Consider the following 26796-nt stretch of genomic DNA (forward strand, 5'->3'; position numbering starts at 1 on the left):
ATTTTAAAAATAAGATTTTACAACATTTCTAAAGATTGCAAAAGATATCGAAATATCGAAAAAAATCTGGATAATTTTCAAGAAATCCTTTTTTTAAAAATATTTTTGAGAATTTTTTATAAACGTGCCAATAATTTATAATAGTTGAGAGAAGAAGATGAGTATTTTTATTTTTAAGTAAGCAAAAATTGCTCCCAGGTTTTAATTGTTTTAAAAATAATAATTTTTGCTTAAAATCATAATAGCACTTTTAAGAAGCAAATGTAATGAATTTCGTTAAATACGTTAATCTTGAAAAATCACACATCAAGGTCTTACAATCTGCTTATTAACATTAATAAAATATATGGATTTAACTATAAGCAAAATATCTGACGACACATTCAATACTAAAAAAAAATAATAATTTTCAGAAAATCAGTTCAGGTTTACAGAAAAAAATTCTTAAAAAGAATTGATTCGGCTTTGAATTAAGAAGTATATGAAAAATTATATTCAAAAAATTTTTTTTTAAAGATTTCTAAACATTTCAAAAGATTTTTAAAGATATCAGAATAATTTTAAGACAAGTCGTTTTTAAATGTTTAAAGAACAAATTTTTGAAAATGCAAATTAATTAGAAAGATGTTCACAAGTTTTGAAAAATGTTAAATTGTTTTTCTGGGATAATTGAAAGATATTATTTCTTCAAAAAAAATTAATTTGAAGAGTATCTTTTGAAATATTTTTCATTATTTCCACCGATTTTAAAAAATTTACAGAGAGAATTCGGAACATTTTAATTTAATTCAAGTCCGTGTTAAATATATTTAGAAATTCCAGTAATTTTTGAAAGAATAAAAGTATTTTAACACGTTGAAAGATTTTCGAAAAGCAATAGGCTGTTTTAAAAAATTTTTTATCCATACTTCAGCAAGTCCTAAATATATTTTTATTGGACTCGAATATTTTCAAAGATTTGGTAAGCTTCTCCAACCTAAATTATAAATTCAACTGCTCGGATATAATTTTAAATATAATGTTAAAAATTTATTTTGTCTGTATGTTGGTCTTCTGCTCAGAATGTAAAAATTTCATTTAAAACTCGTCTTCTTGACTCGAGTGGGAAAATTAATAATTTTAATTGCAAATTAATTTTACTGGTTTGAAAATTGTATGTACCTATTTTATTTGAAATTCACAATTTTAGCCAAACCACAGAAGATAGAAAAAATAAGTTTAAAAATTTATTTACCTCAAAAAAGATGTAGAGTTTTTATTATAACTATTTTTTGTCGTAAATCTGAGTCCCGGTCGAAGCATTTAATCCACAAAATTTCTCATCTCTGACACAGTTTGACTGAAAACGAGATCAGTGATGAGAATTGACTCATTAAAGCCTAAAGAGCTTTAACACAAAGAAATTTAAAATTAACAAATTACAGTTGGTAATTTGACAGGCGCACGCAGAGCGATTAATGAGAATTTTTACGTAGCACGCGCAATTTTTTATAAATCTAACGAATGGTGCGGAGACTTTTTTTTAGGCAGATTCTACTATAAAACTCTTTGTGACTCGGTCATGGCTGCCACATGGAGTGTCTGCAATTTCCTCTGGAGCCAGTTCAGCAAGCACGCCAGTGTACAGGTTTATTTTCACCCGCTTTCCCACAAAAAGATGAGGTGTATATATCGCTCGAAGAATCGTTCCCTTCTTTGTTTTTTCCAATATTGCATAGACGTCACCATTAGAAGTTGATAATACAATTTGTTCTTCGGTTGGGATGGGTTTAGGGATATTATTTTTGGTTCTTATATGAATTGCTGGATTATGGGAAGGAAAAGTGTATTTTCGAAGTTCGAATATTCGGTTTGGATTTTTCTTGGGAATAAGTCGAATTGATCTAAGTTCTGTTATATGAAATCCAAGTACGTAAGTATGGCTTTGGCTGCCAGATGGGGATCTGGACCTGGCTCGAAGAGATGGCTCGGCAGGGGGATGAGGTCCAGCTAGAGTATAAGTTCCTTTTCGAGAATACGGTCCGGCATCGGAAAAAGTTCGTTTTGGTGAATGAGATCCGGCAGGGGGGAGAGTCTTTTCGAGGGACTTTTTACTCGAAGGTGAAGAGGGGCTGCAATGAGGAAACCCAGGAAGAGGGTCGCCATTAGGTAAACAGTCAAACTGAGAACTCAACTCTGCAACAAGAAATACTTTGCTCATCTCGCATACATTTTATGATAAAAGTCCATTAGCTGACCACACAGTAAAAAGAATTAAGCTGTGACATGGATATTAATCCTTATTATAGCTAAACATTTAGCTGAAAACGAACGAAGGAATTAAAAAAGATCCCTGGATCAGAGAAAATGAATATCCTTGAACATTTTCCATATACCAGGGATATCGCATAGTCAAACCCCTGAGAAGTATAGCTATAATAGGGATATTAAGAATAGGTGTCTGAAGGAATTATCGGAAGAGCGCCGGAGCATTGTGGGAGCAGCAAAATAAAATGGCGGCGGTCTAATCGGGAACAGGGACAGTTCAGATTTACTTTGGACAATTAAACGCTTTTTACAACTTAAAATGTGCGCGAATGTTAACATTAAATAGAGTTTATGATGCGGTAATGATAATTTACAATCGTATCGATTGTAGGCGATAACTATATTGAAATATCAAGAAATGCGATAAAAACAACAAACTTAACCTCCAAATGCATTATACGGATTTTAGGGAAATTTATTTACGCGATACCAGACGAAAGATTGGCTAGTGTGAGTTGAAATATTTCTATGACAACTAAATTTTTTTCTACTCTACAGATAACAAAATTATACACAATCTGTCGAAAATAATAAATTCTCCAACTTAGCAATTTTGTCCAAAATACTGATTTACGAAAATAATTTACATAAAGTAACTAAATGTTTAACTCTTCTAATTAAACGTTTTACCTAATCTGAGTGGACACTTTCTTTGAGTTTAATATATTCTCGATTCACTCGTTCTCCTCAAGAATTTTCTTTCGTGTACTAATTTTATAAAATATTTTCAATCAATGGCGATCCATTTGTGGAACAGTCTACTTCTTTCATTTTTTTTATAAACACGCATGTTTCTCTAGTAAATTTTCAGAAAATGTTATGTGAATGAAATATTCCCAACATTAGTTTTTAATATTACTTGCGTTTTTCTTGAATTTTCGACCGCTAAAAATTTAGCTTTTAAAAATTAAAGAATGTGAAAATTTTAAATGTTTGAAATTCTAGGAAATTAAACTGCTTAAAACTAAAGAAAATTGATATTTCAAGTATTGAGAAATCAAATTTAAATTTGTCTTCAATTTTTATCAGTTAGAAATTCGAGAATAACATAAATTTGTTTAAAAAACCAGTGCAAACTACGTTATGTTTACATTATTTTTGTTACCAAAGCTCAAACGTATTGTTTTTGGGACTGCGTCGTAACTTTGACAACGGTTTTTCTCGTCAGTAATTTTTTTTTGTGCGGTCCGGGATTTTTATGGATCCGCCGTTTTTTAATAAGAATTTTTGCTTGCACATGAATGTTTTTAGCGCTCTTAGGGCGATTCAATAGTGATAAGTAATAGCTGAAAATTAATTTCTTGTTTAAAATTAAATGCGTTAAAATTAAGACAGACTTTAGTATCTCCTGAAAAATTCGGGTTGGAGCCCGTTATACATTACATATACTGTTTAATTTTTAAAATGAAAATATTCCTGTAAAGCAGCTACAAGTATGTAAATATTTTTTGAAGTACAATCGAATCAGACCGTTACATTCCGAGATCTGTGTACTTTCGCCTGAGAAACTCTATTTTCCATTTTGATTTGTTTTGTGTGCGTAAAAGCCTTTTTTTGTTGTTTTTCTCGTTCTTTGTATGTTATTTTTGTTGTGTTGCTTGTCTCTAGGTAGTGTACTTTTTATAATTAATATTTAAAATTTTTCTATTTGGAAAATTTTAAATTAAAAATTTGAGTTTTGATATTAGAAATCATTCAAATTTAAGAATTTCTCTTTATGGTTTTGAAATTAAAAAGTTTTTGACTTTAAAAAGTTACAACTAAAATGTATGCTATTTTTGAATTTTAAAACTATAAATGCTGTGAAATTAAAGATTGGCAGTCGAAATTTCTTTAATTTAGTAGATTGCGAAATAAAAATTCGAATTCAAATGTAATAGATTTCGGTGCGTACGCACCTCTTAAAAAATTATAAATTACTGTCTTCCAACCTGATAAATAATATTACAAAAATGTATGGATAAATATAAAAAAAATATCTGATAACACACTTTCGAATAAATAATAGTTTTTAGAGAAATAGTTCGATTTTTAGTACGAACAAAAATGAAACTAAAAAGGTAAAAGAATTTTTAACAATATATACAAAAAAGACGAATTTCCAACTTCATACATGAATTTTTCATTATTTAAGAACGGTTAAAGTTTCTTTTTAATTTATACTCATTGAGTGTATTTGTTTCTCAAAAAGATGAATTTACTCATAATAAAATAGATCTTTAAAAAATGTTATTTTTAAATAGAAAGGTGTTAGATTCCATAAAAAAGTCAACCAATACCAATACCAATGTCAATACCAATACCAATGTCAATACCAATACCAATGCCAATACCAATAACAATATCAATATCAATACCAATATCAATACAAATACCAATACAAATAAAAATAAAAATACCAATACCATCACCTTTTCCAACACCAATACCAATACTAATAATAATACTAATTACTAATTTTTAGGAAGAAATTAAATTTTTTGTTTAAAAATTGTATTCACTACAAAAGAAATAATCTTGAGCAAAATTGTACAATTTTGCACCAAACAAATATTTGTTACATACGCACCTCTTAAAAAATGATAAATTACTGTCTTCCAACCTGATAAATAATATTACAGAAACGTATGGATTAATATAGGAAAAATATCTGATAACACACTTTCGAATAAATAATACTTTTTAGATAAATCGTTGGATTTTTAGTACGAAAAAAAATAAAACTCAAAAGATAAAAGAATTTTTAACAAAATATTCAAAAAAGACGAATTTCCAACGTTATACATGAATGTTTAATTATTTAAGATCAGTTACAGTTTCTTTTTAATTTATACTCATTAAGTGTATTTGTTTTGAAAAAAGATGAATTGACTTATAACAAAATAAATCTTTAAAAAACGTTATTTTTAAATAGCAAGGTGTTAAATTAAAAAAACAAGTCAACCAATACCAATACCAATACAAATACCAATACCAATACTAATATTAATTACTAATTTTCAAGTAGAAATTAAATTTTTTGTTTAAAAATTGTATTCATTACAAAAAAAAAATAATTTTGAGCAAAATTGTAAAATTTTAAACCAAACAAATATTTGTTAACTAAGTCGATACATTATTTTCGCTTGATTAAAAGTAATTTCTTTTGTGAGATTTATTTTCATATAGCGCAGAAAAATATAATACTCACCAATCGAATTGAGGATAACGGCCAAGGATGAGATAAGAATATGAACAAACCTCATATTTTCTAACTTGAAAAATAACTGATTCATGTACTAATGAAAAAATGGACTAATTATAATTTTCAGTGGTTTACATGCTCATAAAATACATTTATCATATAGATGTTATCTCATGCATAATTATTGTCGCAAATCTGGTTTCTCTGAGATATTTACAGTCTATTCGAGTATACTTGAAGGAAAAAAAATTAGTTACATATATTGTTAAGGGTGATCTCACAATTTACAAAAGGTTTAAGTTTTAAAGAGAATGCCGGTGTTATTTGGAATTTTGAAAAAGCAATATAAATATTATGAAATATGTTGAAAGAATCTGAATGATAAATTTTATCCTTATGAGCCAATGTGGCTTTAGTAAATATAATAATAATAATAATAAAAATATGTTTGTATCTGAAAAATTCGATAATCTACCGATTATCTATTGATCGCCCTTTTAAAAAGAAGTCGACTGCCTTACAGAATTTCTTGTCGGAATTATTGAAACAATTATCAATTGCTTTAACATTCTTTAAAGTTTAAAATAAAGCTGCCCATTTAATAAAATAATTAATAATTCGTAAAAAATCCATATAAATTGTTTAAATAATTGTATCATCATTAGGAAAACAATCAAATGAAGTTAACAATACTTTAACATCTCAAAGACCGTTCAATTTAGAGGTTAAGCTCAGATTTTGTTCAAGTAAAAATCACTTTAAATTATAAATAATATAACATTCTTTCTAGATTTTTAAGACGATGGACAATATTTTTCCGATCTTTCTTATTCTTCTACTAAAATGTAAACTGAATTATTAGAATCTAATAAGAAGCTTAAACTATTTTTGGTTTAAACTTAATTATTTTTTTTTTTTTAGAAAATCTAATTTTGTATTGTTGGTTCAGAGTTTACCTTTTGTGATTAAAAATGTAAGTATATTGTGAAACAAAAAATGTATGAGATGATTCCTGCGAAAATGATTTTTTATTTTGAAATGATATAGAGCAAAACTTTACAAAATCACAAAAAGATAGAAACAAATCGAGTGAGCTTAAGACACATTTAGAACTATTAAAATATAAAAAATAATTTTAAACTCAAAATATTCAAATAAATTTGACACGAAATCTCGTTTTTTAAATATTTCAAACGAAAAAATCTTCCTAAAAATTTTGAAAGGTTCCAAGGGGAAATTAAATGTCATATGATTCCCGGTTCAACATCAAATAATTTTTTATTTGGAAACATTAACTTTAAAAATAAAATTTACAAATATTCCGAAACATTAAAAAAAAAGATTTTTGTTTATTTTGTTTTTTTTTATGTATTTTTGAATTTTTTTCTAAAGTATTTATGAAAATCCAAATCTACTTAAAGGATTTTTAGAAGTTTTGAAAAAAAAATTAATTTAAAACGAAAGAACAAAATGTAGATCTTTATAGAAAAAATGATAAGATTTGGAAGCTTTTCAGAGTTTTTGAAAGGTTTAAAAATAATACCAATTTTTTTAAGATTCCTGGGAAAATTGAAAGTGTGACCGTAGACAAACCTCCAAACCATGAAGGCAGAAAATCTACATAATATCGATCAAGTTAAGAATCTTCAACAACAGAAAATGCTTAACGTCTAATCAGACTAAATGGAAAATAATATTCCAAATTAAAATTAAAATTATTTCCTGAAAAGAGATCCTACTCTTTCTTCACTCCATTGGGAATCGAAGTTTTGTGGTTCGATTCCCAATAAAGTGAAGAAAGAGTGGGATCTTTTTTTCAGGAAATAATTTTAATTTTAAATTGAAAGAGAGTATGGAGTAAAAAAATTAATGTTAAGAGTATCCTTTAAAATATTTTAAGACTTTTCCAAATATAGCGAAAATTGTGAAAAAAATTCTTCTAGTTTGTAAGGCCATTTTAGAAATAATTTAAGTCAGTGTCAAATACATTTCGAAATTTTAAAAGCTTTAAAGATATTAACAGTATTTTAATATTGAATGATTTTATAAAATTAATCAAATGTTTTCAGGTTCCTTTCGAACTTCCGCAAGTCCTAAATACCTTTTGAACAGACTCTAGTTTGTCCTTAAATTTGGTGACATTTGCAAAATAAGTATAAAATGGAACTGCTTGAGTAAACGCTTAATCACCTTGTTACAAATTGACTGTTTTGGTTAAAGATAAGAGAAGACAGAAAATGAATGATAAAAAGCAAACTTATTCATCTAAAAAAGGGCTTTATTGAAAAAACGATTTTTTTTATAAATTCAAGTCCCGCTGAGAATCTGTCCATAACAGACGCATATTTTTTTGATCGAACCAATGATGTAAACAAATGTGCTTTACAGACGTTCTATTATAAAAGATTTTGTCACTGCGGTGTGGGCGCCCAATGGAGTGTCTCTAGGACGTCTATATATTCCACGAAGAATCGTTGCCCTTTTTGTTTTTTCTACTATTGCATAAACGTCACCATTGGACGTTGATAATACAATTTGCTTTTCAGTTGGCATGGGTTTATAGATATTATTTACCATTCGCAAATATATTGCCGGTTTATCGGAAGGAAAAGTGTATCTTTGAAGTTCGAATATCCGGTTCAGATTTTTTTGGGAATGAGTCGAATATATCTAAGTTCTGTAATACAAACTCCAAGTACGTGAGTAAGAGTTTGGCTGCCAGGAGGGGACCTCGACCTGACATAAAGAGGCAGGTCGGCAGAAGGATGAGTTCTGGCAAGGACAAGAGTTTCTTCTTGAGAATAAGGTCTTGCAAGAGAAAGATTCCTTTCTGGAGAAGATCGTTTGGCAAACAGGAAAATTCGTTTTTGGAATTTATGGTTTGGCAGGAGAAACAGTCCTTTCATAAGAATCAGATCTGGCAGGGTAAAGAGTACTTTCTGAAAATTTTTCGTTAGGAGAACTAGAAGGTCTGCGACGAGGAACATAAGGAATAGGTTTGCCATTAGGAAAACACGCAAATTATGAACTTAATTCTGCAACAAGAAACAATTTTACAATTTCAGGAAAAAATTATGAAAAAGAAATTATTCAGAAGTTGAAGATTTGTTCATTTTAATTAAAAATAAGTTTAATATAACAAAAATATGATTTTTCAACTAAGCAAATTAATTTTTAACCAAATTTACTATTAAATTGTCAATCAAGTAGATGAATCTCCAGCCAAGCAGTGGAATTTTCATCGAAAATGGAATATTACAAAATTTTGAGCAAAAAATTATATTTCAATCAAAAATAATTAATACATAAATTCTTATTTGAATAGTTGAATTTTCGATTGAAAAAACATTTTCAGTTAAAAAAATTTATTTTTCCGAAAGGAAAAACAATTTTCAGAAAAAAATGAGTTTCTATAATATTTGAATTTATTAACTAACAAAAAAACTAATTTGAAGAAAAATAGTAAAATTTTTAAGCATATAATTGTATTTTTATCAAAGTAATTTAAAGTTGAATGAAGTAGCCGAAGTTTTAATTTAAAAAAAACTTTATTCAAAATCACAAACCGTTAAATCCAACAAAAAAACATGAACTTTAAACAAGATAGATGAATTTTAAACTAAGTAGATCAATTATCTCCAGAAAAAGGAAATTTTCGAATCAAACAGTTTTCGCAAAAATATTCATATTTATAAGCAAAAAATACATTTTCATGAAAGTAGTTTATCAGTAATAAGTAGTTTAATTCCGAACAAAAAAATATGATGATTTTCGATCACAAACTATTGAATTGAAATAATAAAGACGAATTTTCAACAAAATAGATCAATTTTCAACTAAGTATACTAAATTTCTGCTAGATAAGATGCATTTTAAAATAAAAACATCAATTTAAATGACGAAAATTTCTGAATTTTCAAGTGAGAATGATATTTTTAGTTCAAGTAATTTATTTTCTGTAAGCAATATATAATTTTGCAGAAAAAGTTAAATTTTTAAGCAACAAAATTCCTTTTCATCAAAGTAATTCATCTTTTAACCCAGTATTCCACTTTAAAGAAGTAATATAAATTTTGTGAAATATTCTTGAAGAATTAGAAGCTGGCCGACGGAAAACGAGAGTAGGATGTATCTTGCAGATATTTGTTTGTCTAGATAAGGCGATTATATATTATCTATTAATCGTACTTTTTACCGAAAAACTGAAAGTTTTAACAATATAGCTAAATTTTTTAATAAAGGAAATAATTCTTGAAAATAAAAAAGAATACTCAACTTTCAAGGAAAGATTTGAATCATGGAGCAAAAATAGAAACTTTCAACCAAGAAGAAATATTTTCCATCAAAAAGATTCATTTTATACCAAAAATAGAATATTTCAATTTTAGCGAGAAGAAAACATTTCCATAAAACAGAAAAAAGAATTTTTAACAGAATAGTTAAATTTTTGTCCAAAGTGATAACACTTAAAATAGTACATTTTTAATAAAATTTATTTTTACCAAAAAGTAAGGATTTTCGACAAATTAGTTGAATGCACAGCAATTGAAAATAAGACAAACTTGAAAATCGAAGATAAATGTTAATTTTATTCTTAACTTTTAAAAATATAAAATTTTAAACTGTTAAAAACTAAAGAAAAAAGAAGATGTTTTGAAAAATAATTAATTAATTTTAAATTTAAATACAAAATTATGAAACTACAACTAATATAAACAGCACTTGAACCACAGTTTAAGCGATATTTTTTCCCCTTTTCTCATTGATCTACCAAAATGCATCTTTATTCTTTTTGGTTGGATAGTCCACCATTATAATTTTGGTTAAGCCTTCATCTGTTAAGATTCAAAATCTAATTATTTGGGATTCATGTAAATTCTTTAATAAAAATTTAGAACTATTGTTGAGAAATCATTATTTTTGGTTAAAAATTTTAACTTTTGGGTTGGAGATTGAACTATTATGGTAGAAAGCTTAACTTATTGGATTAAGCTGGTTGTCATACCAAAAGTCAGATATCTAAAAGAAATAGTTTCTCTATAATTTTAAGAATCAAAATATTAAAACTGATGTAATTTCAAATAGCAAACATTATTTTTCATAAAAACTATTGAAACTCACAAAAAAAAACATTAATTTTAACCATGTTTTTCGCAATTGAAATTTTTCTGACTGTCGGTTCTTACCAATTTTGAAAAATGAGTGCCGCCGAGTCCAGGCTTTTCTCCCATGTTACGGAGAATCGTTGTATAAGAGTAAATGGTGGGAGAGCATCGTATGTACCGGACGTGCGTGCGCTCTCCCACCACTTCCTCTTCCCTCATGCTGCGGTTCGTTGCTGCAAAAGAACCAATCGTAGGCTCGGTGCGCAACTTCATACTAGGTTCGTCCACTCTGTGTGCTGTGGCTCTATGCATTAACGATCCCGGCGTGCATATTTAGTTTCGCCCGCCGCTTTTTTATCTCCTCGCAATGTTCATATATTCAACGTAAAATCGTTTACTTGCTTGTTTTGTGCAACATTACATAGACGGCACCATTTGACGTTAATGATACAATTTTTTCTCCGGTTAGCACGGGCTTAAGAACATGATTTATTCTTCGCAATTGAATTGCTGGATTCTTCAGAGGGGATCTGCCACTAACAGGTTGGTCGGCAGTAGAACTTCTGGTTTTTCAGATCTATAGAGTACGCACGGCCGAAAATTTCAACAAAATATAATTATTCTTTTATTAATTCATTTATCACGCATAGAAATATACTTGCCTAAGATTCGTTCGCATAGGTAATGACAGTATTTATGAATTTTGATAGTATCGCTTTGTTGAAAGTTCAATCGTTTTTACTTTCATATTATTATTTTTTTTAAAATCGAATACTTGATTGAAAATACATTTTGGATGGTTGAAAATTAAACTACCTTACAAAAAAATCGTCCTTTTGGCTTACAAATTCTTTTCTATCATTTAAGGCTAATATAATTTCCTGTTTCCAAATCTAATACTCTGTATTTAAGCAAAAAATATGGTACTCATGCTAGCTTAACTTTAAGCTCACAGGACCACATATATAAAAACAACTCAGACAATATTTCATTGCCCTATAATTTTGGGCAAATCAAGGGCTCGTTTCATAACCCATTTTAAACTTAAATGTTTCGCTGTAAAAAAATAAAACCCGTGTTCATTCAAGCTTAATGTTAAGCTGGCAGGATCACATATAAAAAAAAAACTAGTGAAACAATATTTCTTTATCCTACAATTTGGTGCTCATTAAGGGCTCGTTTTATGCCTAATTAAAATATTTCATGCTCCGCATTTAAAAACAAAACTTGTGGTCATACTAGCTTAACGTTAGGCTGGCAGGACCACATATAGAAAATACAACTTAGGCAATATTTCTTTGTACTATAATTTGGGGCGAGCCATAAAGACCGAGCGCAAAGCACCGGACCCGACAGAAACGCGATAAGAATTTCCCTAGGAGACGAATATTTTTTTAATCTAACCAATGATGTAAAGAATTGTGGTTTACGGACGTTCTACTCTAAAAGATTTCGTAACTGTGTCACGGGTGCCCAACAGAGTGTTAGCGATTTCTTGCCGGGTCAATTCATGAAGCTCACCGTTGTACATGTTTATTTTCACTCGCTTAATCACCGCATCAAGACATTTATATATTCCACGAAGAATCGTTGCCTTGTTTATTTTTTCTAATATTGCATAAACGTCATCCTTGGACGTCGATAATACGTTTTGCTCTTCGGTTGGCAAGAGTTTATGGACATTATTTATTGTTCGCAATTCAATTTCTGGTTTATCGGAAAGAAAAGTGTATCTTCGAAGTTCAAATATCCAGTTCGGATTTTTTTTTGAGAATGGGTCGAATAAATTTGAGTTCTGTAATATGAACACGAAGTACGTGAGTAAGAGTTTGGCTGCCAGGTTGGGACCTGGACCTGACACGAAGAGGTGGCTCGGCAGAAGGATGAGATCTGGTGAGGGTAAGAGTTTCTTCTTGAGAATAAGGTCTAAGAAGAGAAACAGTGCTTTCTGGAGAATACCTTCTGACAAGAGAAACAGTCCTTTCTGGAATAGGTGGTCTGACAAGAGGAAAAGTCTATTCTGGAGCATGAAATCTGGCCGAAAAAACCGTTGTCGCTGAAGAATATGGGCTGACAAGAGAAATCGTGCTACCAGAAGAATGTGGTGTGGCAAGAGGAATAGTCCTTTCTGTGAAAATTTGGCCTGGCAGGAGAAACAGTCTTTTGATGTAAATCCGATCTGGCAGGGTGAAGAGCTCTTTCTGAAGAATTCCTGTCAGGAGAACTTAAAGGTCTGCGACGAGAAACATGAGAAATAGGTTCGCCATTAGGTAAACACTCAAATTGTGAACTTAATTGTGCAACAAGAAACATGAAATGTAACATTTTCGAAAACTGTACTTTATTGGCGCGATTTAGCTATTTTTATATTTAATTGGCGATTATTAATTTTATTTTATAGAGCTTTAAATTCTAGTATGTTTTTCAATTTGATGAGTAATCAGGAGATCAACATATAAAACATAAAATATACAATAAGTCACCGGCCGTAGAGCTTTATTTGTGCCAGTAGTATGATAAAGATTAACAAATATAATTTTAAGTAATCATTAGTTATCCGCAGGTTCTGATTTTTTTTAAATATTTGTTTTTTTTTAAAATCCGTTTAGCGTTTTTAACATGCAAGTGTAATATATTTCGATGGATATGTACACTTAAAAAAATTAATTGTTTTTACGCATAGAAATATACCCGGATACGATTTATTTTCTTGCGTGCTAAAAACCAGAATGCATTTGCGCATAAGGTAAAATTTATTTCAATGAATATAGGACCTAGGGGGATAAGCATGCAAAAGTTGCCGCCGTACATATCAAGTTTATAGTATCACTATAGATGGGCATCCGTGTGACATAAAATTCTTCCAAGAATAACTACGAAATGTAATTGAAAGCGGAGTTTTTAAAATAAAGAGTAGGGGTAAAATAAATGTTTTAAAAATGTCCAAAAATTTTTGAGGTTAGGTTTTAGAGATACACCTCTAGTTTTTTTAGGAAAGAATATTTATATTGTCTACTTGTTTTTTGAGCCATGAAGTACCCTATGGAAATGTTAGTAAAATATATGTAGAAGTAGACAATAAAAGTAATTTTTCCTAAAAAAAAAATAGAGGTGTATCACTAAAACACAACCTTAAAAAAATGTTAGAACTTTTTAAAACATTTCTTTTAACCCTACATTTTATTTAAAAAATTATTTATTTTTTGTTTCCAACTAGTCCTTTCAGTGACTATTACATATATTTCGATTATTAAAATTAGTTCTGTCGTTTTCGATTGATCTGTGATATTCCAGGCCTTGAGGTATGCCGTGCGCTATACGCGAAACACGTAGGGCGCCCCGCCACAGATGTTATTTTATTTAGCCGTGAATTACCCTAAATAAAAGTTTGCGTAAAAGATATGTTGAAGTAGATAATATAAAAATTTTTTCTGAAAAAACTAGAGATGTGTCTCTAAAACATAACCTCAAAAAAATGTTTGATTTTTTTTACTAGTGGTAATTTGAAGACAATAACTGAATGTTGAATTCTGAACCAAATACATAAATTTTTTAAAAAAGAAGTCCAATTTCTAGCAAAAAATGCCGATTTTCAACTTAAATACATGAATTTTTATTTAAATACATAAATTTTCAAGTGAAAAAAACATTCTTAGTTATAAAAGTTATTTTCCACACAAAAAAATATTTTCAAAAAACAGCTTTATTAAAATAAAATATTTTAACAAAGTAGTTCAACTTTCAACTAAGTAGTTGAATTTCTAGTCAATACGGATTTTAGTTTTAAACCGAAAACTGATAAATGAGATCTAAAAAGACAATTTTCAGAAAAATATATGAACACGAGTTTACACCAAATAGTAGAATTCTTAACATAAACAAGACACACTTGGAAACAAAAGAAAATGGTTTAAAAGTTTTAAACGTATCATAATTGAAATACATTTCCGAGCCAAAAAACGGTCAAGGAGTGCAATAAATTCGTTAAAAAAGTTTATATTGAATAAAAAAAAAGCTAAATACCACCGAAAAATACGAACTTTTGACAAAATAGATAAGATTTAAACCCAGTATATTAATTTCCTCCTGAAAGCGACGAATTTTCAACTAAATACATCGACATAAGTCACCAAGTAGCTGAATTTTCAAGTAAATGTTACATTTTTAGTTGAGGTAAGTTATTTACTGACGAAAAAAGCTAATTAAAAAAAATGGTTCAATTTTTAACAAACAAAAAAATATATTTTTATCAAAACAATTCAACTTTTAACCCAGTAATTCATTTTTTCACCAAAATAGATGATAATTTATAATAAAAACAGATAAAAGATTAATCACTTCAGATAAAATCAAATTTCCTTGTTGATAACTCGCCTTCTTAGTAGAAAACTATTCTTTTTGCTTGAAAATTCATCTCTTTAATTGAAAGTTGAACCATTTTGTTTACACATCGTTTTTTTAGTCCAAAATTAATTTGTTGAACTTAAACTTCTCTATTCTAGTTAAAACGTCATGTGTTTTATTGGAAATTCGCCTTTTTTGGTAGAAAGATATTGTTATTGGTTAGAAATTTTTTTAATACGTTGAAAGATCAAATATTGTTTTCAAAATTCAACTAGTTTGTTGAACGTGTCCTTACTTCGAAACTGGGATTTTTGTGCAACCCAAAATAAGGACACTTTTCGCATTTCATTTTTCATGGCACAAAAACTCTGGGAATTTCGAAATTGAGACTTTAAAGTAACCCTAAATGAAAAAAAATAGAAAAAATAGCAGAAAAAGTAGATTAAATCGAAAAAAATTGATTTTCATATATGTGTAAAAATAAAATTAAAATTATAAATATATTATATTAATATCCTCACCAAAAGAATTGAGGGCAACCACCAATGATGAGACGAGAGTATGAAATATTCGCATTTTTTCGGGCCAGATGATAAAATGATTTATGTAATAATAAAGAATTAAACTAATTAATATTTCGGTGATTTGTTGAATTTTATAGTTCATATTTATTTTGCAGTCCTTATCTCAGGTATAATTAGAGGCGTTAAGTTCCTTTTTCAGATATTTATATTTGATATAAGCCAGTATGCAGAAAACGTTTACATTTGAAATTCGTTAAAGCTGATGTCACTGTTTATATAATGTTTTACGTTTTGAATAAAAATCCGCTGTTATTTGCAACTTAAAATCAGTAATATAAATTCTGTAAAATATTCCTAAGGAAGTGAATGCCGGCCTACTAAGAAAGGTTGCGACTCTAATCTCGAAAGGGCCCCTCTGCGCGAGTACTCAGTCGAGTATATTGCGCAATATTATGCACTTCAATTGGAAATGGTTTAGGCGGCCCTGGCTCTTTATGCTTGGATTCCTCCGACTTGTTGCCAAGGATATTTGCAGGCAACTCCCGGTACTGGACAGAAAGCGAGAGTAGGGCGTATCTTGCAGATATTTCTTTTATCGGGAAAAGGCGATTATATATTGATATTTTTTAATTTTAATTTTTAACGCAATATGATAAAGTTGATTGTCTTATAAGTTCTTTGTTTAAATTTCGTAATCGATTTAAATTGATTTTTTATAAAGGCTAAAAAATAATATTTTTTGACTAAATAGTTGAATCCTCAATTGAAAAATACTAATTCGAAATAAGAAATGCAATAGTTGATATTTATACCAAAAAAGATCTTGATGTTAAAAATATAAATTTTAAAATAGAACATTTTTAGTTATCGTTAAAAAACATTATTAGATTTCGAAGAATATAAAAAAAATTTTACCCATAGTAACGTATGTAAGCGTATTTTACCGAATATTAATTATTTGAAACAAAAATTAATTGACTTTAACTTTAAAAATTTTAATTTTAATTTCGTACTACTACTTCTGTTTCCAAATTTTTGTATGGTAATAATTTAGGGAGCAACTTGCTATCTCAATCATACTAATGAGCGAATATTGTATTTCTTCATTGAGGAAACATGAATAATTTTTCATTAAAAAAAGTATTCAGTAAAAAATACTAGCCAAAAGTATAAACGATGGCTTTTTTTCTTTTCTCATTTTTTCACGAAAATGTAAAATAAATTAATAGAGCCCAATAAGAAAATCGAACCATTTTTTATTGCATCTTAATTCTTTTTGGTTGGAAAGCCCACCATTATAATTTTCATTGAAATTCAAAATTTAATTATTTTGTTTTTAATTTAATTATTTTGAATAAAATCTAGGAATATTGTGAAAAGAAATTATTTTTGGCCGTTAATTCGAATTTTTTGATTGAAGAATCAACTATTTTTGTATAAACTTAAACTTAGTGATTAAGGCAGCTGTCACGTCAAAACTCAAGTATCTGAAAAAATGTGTTTTCTATAACTTTCAGAAACAAAATATTATAACTGATGTCATTTAAAATGAGAAACATTATTTTCTATGAAAAATGTTGATACAAAAGAAACCGTTGATTTCAACCATTTGTTTTGCCTTTGAATTTTTTCTGACCGTCGCTTCTCAGCAGTGTTTTAAAAGTTATTAAGTTTTAATGAATGCCAACTTATTTTTTCCGGCAAAAAATTGTCTACGACTCTCGTGTTTACAATTTTGAAAGTTTATTTTTCTATAGCTGAAATCGTTGAAACAATTTGTTTTAAGAAAACATTTTTTTAACAAACAATTATATTTTGAAATTATTTAGTTATTTTAAAACTTGGAAACACAAGATTCATAGAGAACGTTTTTCAGGAAAAATAAGCACTAAAATTCAATCATTTTTTCAAAAATTGGTAAGAAACGACGGTCAGAAAAAATGAAATTGCAAAAAACATAGTTGAAATTAATATAATTTCAGGTTAAAAATTCCACAGTTTTGCCGACAATCTTTTTCATTTTAGGTTCAAGATTAATTATTTTATCTGTAAATTAATCTATTAAAATTTGAGTTAAAATTTTATATTTTTTACTTCATAATTTTACTATTTGATTGAAACATTATGAGTTTTGTTGAAAAGTTGTCCTTTTGGTAAAAAGATAGTCTTCTTAATTTTAAATTCGTCTTTTTGGTTAAAAATAATTATCTTTGGTTGAAATGTAACTTCCTGAACTAAAAACATAATTATCTTGTTTATGTTTGAAAATATATCTTTCTCAATTGGAAATATGTGTTTCCTTGTTGATAATTGTTTTATTGAACCAACAATTTACCTGTTCCATTTTTTGTGCAATAAAATCATTCTTTTTATTTGAAAATTTAACTATTTGTTTATAAACTCATGTATTTTATCGAACAATCTTCTATTTGATGAAAAGTTGATATTTGTCATTGAAATTAATCCTTTTGGTTGCAAGATCAAACATTTTTGTTTAAAAATTAATATTTCTGATTAAAGAATCATCATTTAAATCAATAATTCTGGTTATTGTTTAAAAAATAAACTATATTATTGAAAATTCATATTTTAAGACACACAACACGAGATATGAAATGATTTCAAGAAGCAAAATTATTCATCTAAAAAAAAAAGAAAAAAAAATTACCAGAAAACCATTGTTTTACAAGACGCATATAGTTATTATTGATATCCTATTAAATGTTATTGATAATAAAAATTCCATTTCACAGAAAAAGCTTTGCGAGATATGAAAAAATGTTTGAAAGGAAAATTATTAATTAAAAAATTTCTGAAAACTTGGTTGACACACTTTTTTGTATGGAGCATATGCAAAAACAAAGATAAGAAAGATAATTCTTCAATCACCTAACAGAAACTGTTCATCTACATTTTTTAGGTTTATTGAAATAAATTTAATTTAAAAATGGCGCATTGAGGAAACAGTATAATCGAGCGAAAGACCACTTATGAAAACGTATTTTTTAAAAAAGATCTGGCTGTAGAAAAAATATATTCAGAATGACAAAATTACAGTGTTTTGACTTATAATTTAAAAATATTTATTCATCAAAGTAGAGAAAGCATAATAGCAGGGTGCAAATCGAGCGAACGTTACCAGTCTGAAGTTTCTCACCTAGCCCAGTCTCTTGTCCCTCGTTGCGGAGAACCATTGTATGATAGGAAATGATAGTAGAGCGTCGTATGTTCCCGGCGCAGCTTGCTCGCGCCCTTCTACTAATATTCTCCCTCCCCATAATGCAGTTTGCCGCTACGAGAGAGCTCAGCCTAGGCTTGGTGCGCAACTTCAGATTAGGTTCGTCCGCTCTCTGGTCAAATCTGACAGACACATGCGGAGTGCGCGATTAGAATGTGTTTAATACCGTGCACATTTTTGTTAAATCAAATTAGTGCTTTGAAGTTTGTACTTGAAACACGAGCTAACCTAAACCGCTTTGTGACTGGCTCATGCGTGCCCAATGGAGTTTCCGCGATTTCTTGTGAAGTCAATTCATTAACCACCCCGGTGTGCATATTTATTTTAGCCCGCTTTTCGATCTCCCCACAAGGTGTATATATTCCATGTAAACTCGTTGTCTTGCTTGTTTTCTTCAATATTGCATAGACATCACCATTGGATGTTGATAATACAATTTGTTCTTCGGTTGGCATGGGTTTATGGACATGATTTATCGTTCGCAATTTAATTGCTGGATTATTGGGAGGGAAGGTGTATCTTCGAATTTCGAGTATTCGGTTTGGATTACTATGGGGAATAAAGCGAACAAATCTGAGTTCTTCAAACGTAAATCCAAGTATGCGCGTAAGTTTTTGCGAGGGAGATCTGGACCTGGTATTAACGGGTGGGCAGGCGGGAGAAGGCAATATGGCAGGAGCATTTGTTCTGGCAAGAAGAACAGTTTTTTCTGTAGAATTCCTGTCAGAAGAAGACGACGGTCTGGAGCGAGGAACGCCAGGAAGAGGGTCACCATTGGGCAAGCACTCAAATTGTAAACTCAAATCTGCAACGAGAATTAAATTATGTTACCCTACTTAATTATTGATACTAATTGAATTAGCAAGTTAGTACTGCCAATTGGGTCAGTAGAATAACGTTACTAATTTATTTAGTAACATACATCTTACCATCTTATTTAGTACAAAGTCATGAAATTACTAATTTAGCAGTCCGATTCAGAGCTAATTATGATATTTGTCAAGTTTCTCCTTTCTCAGATCTAGAGAGTACTCGCGGCCGAAGATTCAAACAAAATATAATTATTTTTTTATAACTTTTTTTATAACACATAGAAATATACTTACATGAGATTTATTTGCATACGCATTGAAACTATTAATGACATTCGATAATAAGGGTTGCGTACTTTACAGGGACCAATCATGCGCTCATCGCCAGTGGATTAGAATACAATCTTCGCATGCTTGGATTGTGCGTACGTTTATTGGCTACGATGCCCGCCTATATTTGAGTGTTAAATAAAGAAGCAAACTTGAGACAATGCCCGCCGCTCAGTTCAAACATGCGCAGATCTTTTGGGATCACTGATGAGAATAGTAGTCGAATCGCTCGTTTGATTAAAATTGCACTTTACATTGTTAATTTTTTCATTATATGTCATTAAACTTTAAGACACATTTTTAATTACTATTTAAAGATGAATATCTCAGGATAAAAATTATATTATTTTTCTAGAAATTATTTCTAATTCATTAATTTTTTAAAGCCAAAATTTTTTTATAAAGTTTCCGCTCGTGCTGCAAACATCGAGCAGGCGTCAAAAGCGAGAGGGAGAGAGAGAAAAAGGAGAAAGACGGAACAAAAGTAAGAGCTTCACATATCTCCGCGGAGGCGCTGCAGCGAGGAGGTAAGTAAAAACCTTGCTGCGCTATGATGTGTCTGTTAAAAAACGTGGTTGCTCAGTTTTTAATATTTATCAAATGTTCTTTCGACCAGATATAAAGAAAAATAGTATACACCACACAGACATGAAATTAAAAGTCTAGCACTGTGCAGAGGATTTTATTTCCTGCCTTTGTAGTGTAATATACGAGTACTACATTATTTAAAATCCATCGTTTGGTTGAAAATTCAACTATTTTTTTATTTTAAAATTCATTTTTTTCTTAATAATTTTTTAAAGTGAAAATTTAATTATTCTATTCTTAGTTAAAAATAGATTAGGTTTTGTTTAAAATTAAATAATTCGTTGGAAAATTAATTTTTTTTATTACAAGTTTATCTTTTTTGGTGTGTAATTTAACTTGTTTGTTGAAAATTTAAGTATTCAAAAAATTTTATTATTGGGTCAGAAATTCGTTTCTCTTGCTTAAAAGTCAAACTTTCTGCTTGCAAAGGCGTTTGAGTTTCACTAAGCTGGCATGATCACGTTGAAAAAATACAGTCAGAACCCATGGACGATTCAAGTATAATTTAACGTCATGTTGCCGCATCTAATGCTCTACATGATCACATGCAGAAAGAAGGATACTTAGTGAATAACTTTTTCTACCATAATTTAGAGCTCATTAAAAACTCGTTTCAATTTACATTGCAAAATTTAATGTTCCACATTTTAAAAAAATCTGTGGTCCTGCTACCGCAAAGTTAAGCTAGCAGGACCACATATGAAAAATTATGTAATGCTCTGCATTAAAAAAAAACCTGTGGTCACTCCAGCTTAACGTAAAGCTCGCAGGACTACATATAGAAAATATAGCCTTCCGCAATATTTCTTTGCTCTACAATTTAAGACTACATATAGGAAAAAATGCCTTCGGAAATATTTATTTGCACTATAATTACGGAGTCATTAAGTGTTCATTAAGGACTCATTCAATGCCTAATTACCCAATTTCATGCGCCGCATTGAAAAATGTGATTATGCTAGCTTAACGTGAGGCCTAAAGGACTACATGTAGAAAAAAAGAGATTTAAGCAATAACTTTCTGTACTATAATTTCGGGTTAATTGAAGGCTCGTTTCGTGTTCCATTGCAAAATTCAATGCGCCGGAATTGAAGCAAAAATCTGTAGCCAAGCTCTCTTAAAATTAAGCTGGCAGGACTACATATGAAGAAAAAACTGAGGAAATATTTTTTTGAACTATAATTAAGGACGCATGAAGGGCTTAATGAAGACTCATTTAATGCTTAATTGCTAAATTTAATGTTCTGCGTTGAAAAGAATGTGGTTATGCTAGCTTAACGCTAAGCCGGCAGGACCTCGAGCAAGATGTTAACTTTAAAGCCAAAATAATTTCATTCAATGGAGAAAGACGAATTTTCAACAAAATTGTGGAATTCTAAATCAAATAGATGCTTTTTTTATCACGAAGATCAATTTAATAAAAAAAGATAAATTCTCATTAAAATTTATGAATTTTTTGTCGAATAGTTCAATTTTAAACGAGATTGAAATAGTTAAATTTTTAATTAAAAACATTTAATTTCAGCTAAAAATAAAATTTTAAAAAAGAAGTTAAAGAAGAAGAACTTTCATTCAATACATACATTTGTAATTAAACACTTGAATTTTAAAGTTAAAAAGATATTTTCAGTTTCAAACATTTATTAGTAATTTTAGATGTTAATATTGTTTCTCCACTTGTCTAAATGAATATGATCAAATATTGATTAATATTAAGATTATGAAAAAAATGCTTTCTAGCTCCGCTGGGATACGAGTCCAGGTCCTTCAGATTTTCGGTCTGATGTAGTCTGATGTCTGAAGGACCTGGGCTCGTATCCCAGCGGATCTAGAAAGCATTTTTTCACAAACTTAATATTAATCAGTATTTAATAATATTGATTTAGACCAGTAGACAAACAAAACTAACATCTTAAATTATTAACTGATTTCCCTGGTCAAGAAAACTACATCAATAATTATGAGATAAATAAAAAAAAATTTTTTTCGAAAAAAATTCAGAAAAAATTTTGAACTTAGTAGTTGAAAATAAACCAAAAAATATGTTATTTTTGAATAACCAGCTGTTAAATTTAACTATAAAAGACGAAGTCTCACCAAAATAAATCAATTTTTAACCACGTGGAATAATTTTTTCGTGAAGACAGACTTTAAAAAAAAACAAATAAAATTCTGAATAACTGTTTGAATTTAAGGGTAAAAACATATTTTTTTGTTAAAAAGTGTGTCTATTATGCAAAAAACTAATTTTCAAACAAATAAATATTACATCTTTCTTGGTAGAAAATTCAGCATCTTGATTTAAAATCAATCTTTTTGGTTAAACAGTCATTTTTTTGGTTGAAAATTCTAATTATTCGTTTAGAAAATTTTCGGTAAAAATAGTTATTCTTCGATCAAAATTCATCTCTTAAAGCAATTTATTAAAAATTCTTTTTTTTATATTAAAATTAATTGTTTCAACTTAAAGCCAGAATAGGAACACTTGACGTACTTTTCTACTTATAACACTCATGTTCTAGATTCCCCAGCATACATTTAGTTTTAATTCGTACTTATTTCGGACGAACTCAAATGAAGTTTGGAAGAAATTTCAAGATGGCGTACGGAATTGCTGGTCTAAAATGAATCCCAACGATATCTGTGAAAATATAAAATCAACAAGAACTATTTTGTTGCCTTATAGTGATAAATTGTTCATTTGGATGTTCGAGTTGATTTGTTATAATTTTTGTCTTATAGTAAGACGTAGATTAGCAGTAAAATGTAGATACGAAATATATCACGATTTATGCCTCTTGATAGCTGATTGCGATCAGAGCTGTGAATAAATAATATTGACTGATACAACTGAGTTAAACCTGAATGAATTACACTTACTTACGTGAAAATATTTACCTCATCAAATAGATACTGAAAATAAAGATCCTGCTCCATCTGCGAATGGAAAACAAGACAAAGTTCGGTTTTTTCTAAGTATAAATATAAATAACTACACTACATGACAAATAATTGGAGCATTCTGTGACTTAGGATATGCGAAACTCGCAAAGCTACTGCTTGATATCGAAGGTACGCAAAGTGCTGTAATATGTCAAGATCAGTATCACCGACACCTGGACCAACAATCACTGCGTAAATTCTAGAAACTATGGTTGGAAATATAAGATTAGCCATACAAGAATATCTTAACCGGTTAGGCAATCTATGGATTGATTCACTGCAATTATTTATTTGCTCGCTGTGACACTATTATCGACAAACAACCAGATTGTTACATTGGAAGAAATGCAGAGTAAACCAAAAAATGATATTCAAGTATTGAATACCCAATATGATGCCCTGATTGACGTCTTTCACTGTTTAAAGAAAGATCTCCACCGTCGACTTGCGGTTTCGATTCCCGCCCCGTACTCCGTAAGAGCCTCCGTAGCCCATGCGGTGAGCACTAGTCTAGCAAGGGAGTTGTTCATTTCTGGAGAGTCGTGGGACCAGTACCTCTAGTGAAAATGTTTTCTTTAAGTACTTCAAGCTGTTTCTATTGGTGGTTAGCAACCCACCTTAAACTGCAGGTCCTTCTCCCACGACCAACTAAGTATGTGACTATTCCCCACGGTGGGGCGCTCTAGCCAATCACAGACATCGTAGAAAGTATACCTAAGAACATCATGACCTGATACCTCAGTTTCAGGTCAGCCCTGAAGATGTGCACTGCAATGTTCACGAAACGTCGGCAAACAGTTCGTAGTTTTTTACACAAGGAAACCCGAAATATCTCTTTTTATCAAAATGAAGCATCGTGAAAGCATAAAATCTATTCTCAAGGAACTCTGCGGGGAGAGTATTTTTACTAAAAACAACACCTTTAGTAAGCTCAGGACTTCTCAAGGTAAGCTACTAACATCCTTAGCTTTTTTGAAGCGGTGCAGGGACAACAACATCGTCCAAAAATTCTTACAACTCAAAAATAATTTAGGAACATTTATATCTAAATCGATTCTGCATAATACAAGTTTGTTTCTCGTGAAAGAAAGAAAAAAGCATACCAAATTTCTTTTGCACAATACCTCTAAAAAACTATTAAAATTTCACCTTTTCCTATCAAATACCCTCAGATTTGACATTTGGTCAACATTGGACCGCATATCGTTTGATCAATCCCAACGGATTAAAGAGCTTTCCAACCAAAACAAAAAAACAACAAAATTTGACAAATTACTTCCAGTAAAGCAAACTCAACTAACAAATACAGTAAAAAATATCTCTGACCACCCTCTCGACAATGAAATGATTTTAGCCTTATCTAAAGGACATAATTTTGCCGTAGCTCCATCGAAAATCCCAAAATAAGAAATAATTAGCAATTTAGAATCCACAATATATACCCTTCCACCCGAAAAATCGAATGACATACGTCATGCAGGACGGCCAACATTTTACGCCAAGCTCAAGTACCCTCCTCAAACTGAACAAACCAAGAAAAAACCGCAATTAAAGAACTCAATAGAAATAAATATATTATAATATTACCCGCAGACAAAGGCAACACAACAGTAATAATGAATAAAGAAGACTAAAAACAAAATCTTGGACCTTCAAACTGACGATGAATACAAAAAATTTAAAAAGTACCCCAAAAAAAAAAATTGTCAATAAAACAAAAACTCTTCTCAAACACTCTAAACTTGACAGCCAAACAATATCTAACTTAATACCTACTAATCCCATCTCTCCAAAACTTTACGGGCTCCCAAAAATCCACAAAGAAAACATTCCACTCAGACGCGTTTCCTCGCTGCGAAACTAAATCCTTTTATAGGAAACTCCATCACTCACGTCGAAAACTCATTTGACTGTATTAAAAAGATACAACAGATTCACATTCAAGCCCAAGACATCATAGTGAGTTTCGACATAGTATCTCTTTTTACGAAAGTACCAATCTCGGATACAATTAATAATATTAAATCTTGCACAAACTTTCCTTCCGAGCTTGTACCTTTGATAGAACACTGTCTCAATGATACTTACTTCTCGCTCAATAACCAATTCTACGAACAAACCCCAGGGGCAGCAATGGGATCCCCAATCTCACCTGTAATAGCGATTGTTTTTATGGAACATCTAGAAACTAAAAAATGAAAAAAAAGTCAGGCTAAAACATTTCACGCAATCAGAACTAGCTGAGCATCATATCGAAACAGGACATAACATTTTATTTGATGAAACAACAGTCACAACAAAACACACAAAAAATTTCCAAGAAAACATAGAGAAGAAATCGAAATCTTAAAACACCCTAATAACATCAATAGGGACAATGGATACAATACCAATCCGATTTGGCTTTCCGTTCTCCCGGATTTTTAAAAAAAGACTTGATTGGCCAATCAAGTTCAACCAGTCCTCAGGGTGGGGAGTTCTGGCCAATCACAGGCATCGTAAAAAGTATACCTAAGAGCATCATGACCTGATACCTCAGTTTCATGTCAGCCCTGATGATGTGAACTGCAATGTTCACGAAACGTCGGCAAACAATTTGTAGTTTTTTACACGAGTGAAACCCGAAATATGTCTTTTTATCAAAATAAATCATCGTGAAAGCATAAAATCTATTATATATGTGGGGGGTCTATAAAGGAATAGGGAAGAAGGTGCAAGAAAAATGTAAGCCCGTAGAGGACATATTAGAAGCTTCTATTGCAATTGTGACTACTCTGAACTGTATGTTGGCTGCCTAAGATAGATAAGGTTGCTGGCTGTAGTGAGCTGTCACATCCTTTGTTGAATCTTCATTCTATTATGTTTCGAGGTTGATTTTACAATCTTATGAAGCAATGTTAGATAATACACTTTGTCTTGTCCAAGGTAGCTGGAATTGTGTAAAAAAGATCGCGAAGTTTAATGTTCCCCATCGACATACATTTTTCAATCAGATGTTAAATCACTACTCCACATGACATTGTGCTAGATCCATGCAAGAATAAATTAAACCAAACTAACCTAGACACTTATTTACATTATGAGTTTTCGAAAAAGATGACTAAATTTCGTCTAGAGAATGCTTACTGCGTGTTTCAGGACAAATATTACAAGAAAATGTACGGTGTTCCCATGGGATCACCAATTTCAGTTGCTGCATCTGGTCCTGTTTTGAAAGGAATTAAATACATGCTTCTTTTTCATACTCCACATTTCAATCCTCTTTATTACTATTAAATACAATGAGGAAAATGCATTAGCTTCCTAGATGTCATACGTGAAGGATTTCATTCAAGTAGTAGTAGTAGTATTTATTGTTTTTTCAAATATGCAGTGTTTGTATAGCAAGGGAAAATCGACTTCTAATGAGATACATTGGGTA

The sequence above is a fragment of the Belonocnema kinseyi genome, chromosome 2 (genome assembly GCF_010883055.1).
Source record: "Belonocnema kinseyi isolate 2016_QV_RU_SX_M_011 chromosome 2, B_treatae_v1, whole genome shotgun sequence".
NCBI lineage: Eukaryota > Metazoa > Arthropoda > Insecta > Hymenoptera > Cynipidae > Belonocnema > Belonocnema kinseyi.